The sequence below is a fragment of the Phalaenopsis equestris genome, unplaced genomic scaffold, assembly GCF_001263595.1.
Source record: "Phalaenopsis equestris unplaced genomic scaffold, ASM126359v1 Scaffold000202, whole genome shotgun sequence".
Lineage (NCBI taxonomy): Eukaryota > Viridiplantae > Streptophyta > Magnoliopsida > Asparagales > Orchidaceae > Phalaenopsis > Phalaenopsis equestris.
The window spans coordinates 3,184,110-3,185,985 of record NW_018164644.1 but is presented as its reverse complement, the minus strand read 5'-3'; positions in this window follow the sequence as shown (position 1 = coordinate 3,185,985).

Below are 1,876 nucleotides of genomic sequence, written 5' to 3'. Positions count from 1 at the left end.
GCTGAGGCCCTCTCAGGGGCCAGGTGGAGGGAATCTTTACTTCGAAGCTTCTCAATTGAGGGTCAAGGTGGAGAATTGTTATTTTGACCCCCAATTAATGAACTAAGGCAAAAGGGTAATTTTGTAATGTGGCACCGCCACCTACCACATCTCTACCTACCGCTCACCTACCGGTCACCTACCTCCCACCTACCACTCTCTTGCTTCTATAAATAGAGAGGGTGTGAGGCCTAGGAGAGGAAGGGAGAAGATATCTTGAGCTACCACAAAGGAGGAGAGAATAGCTATAGAGTTAGAGAGGAGGAGAGCATCTTGAGGCCTTGTATCAAGGTGTCGCTTGAGAGGGAGGCCATCGAAGGAAGATGAGGGCTCATCTTTATGTATAAGCTATGTATTCTCCATTTCTTTTGCCTTAGTGAAATATTTGATTGATTCCCTCCCGTGGACGTAGATCCAGTTGGATCGAACCACGTAAACGATCTGTGTTTGCTTGTGTTCTTTTTCGTCTCATTTCTATGCAAGGAAGTACATATCTCACAACATCCTTAAAATTATCAAATTTATGGCTTTTGGATTGACTAAAAATTGTACATGTCTATTTTTTATATTTTTAGCTTGTAAAGTGAATTTCTGCTTCTGTTGGATCATATATATGACTCTGTCATTGTTCTGTTCCAAACAGTTTAATTAAACATGGGCAGAATTATCATTTTTCTAGAAATATGTGATCCACAGCTGTTCTCACACAACTACAACAAACAACCAGCTAGCTTCTCAGCTGCAGCTTCCCCACAGCAGCTTTCTGGGGCAGCGTAGCTACAGCTGCGTCAAACAGAGCCTAAATTAAACACTTAAAAGTACAAATTTAAAATTTTTAGAAATTAATCAAAGAACTAATGAAGTTTTAAACCTTACATATTTTATAATAAGCTTGAGCATCTTGAAGAGAGAAATTCAATGAGTCCAAGATTATTAAATTTCGATCTTACTTAAGAATATTTAAATACTGAAAAAATTGATTGTGATAAAAAAACATGAGTTGTCCGATTGAGCGTTTTAAAATTGTGGTTAGATCTATTAAAATGACACTCAAAGTCATAAATTGACCATCATTCTATACATAAGATGAGATAGGAGAACGAAAAAGATAAATCTAAACTTTTCAAAAAGAGATTGAAGTCAAAGACCGCTAACAAACATCACCGACTACCCCCAATTACAATTGTGGCCTAATAATTATAATATAGATTTTGTTTTCTGATTATTATCTATAAGTAGTTGTCCAATCATTATCACTTAATTGATGTTATCGTTCAATAACTACTATTATAACAATCAAACGACATAAACTCTCTTATTTACAAGGAGGTTGCTTTAAGACTCAATAAATAGAGCCATAGATGAAAAACCTAAAGCTAGTGTTGAAACCTGAAGATGAGAAGAATAAGCCAATTTTAAGAGTTATTTTAGACCGAAGACCCCTCTAACACTTCCTGCTTCCGCAGCCTCTGACCACTGCAGACCACTAATCATCACCCGTCGTCGACCACAGTCAGCCGCTCTCTGTCAGTCACCATTGGTGGACCTTGTAGAGAACAACACATGTTTTGGTGTAACTACGCATTCTGAAGATGATGTAATGACTCCCCATTTATACAACATTATAACACTCGGAATCCATTTTAGCAATTTACTCCTAATATAGAGCAACCAATAAAATCAAATTGGAGATCTGACGTGTTATTTTGACCCCCAATTAATGAACTAAGGTAAAAGGACATTTTTGTAATGTGGTACCGCTCACCTACCACATCTCACCTACCGTTCACCTGCCGTTCACCTATCGTTCACCTACCGCTCACCTACCGCTCATCTA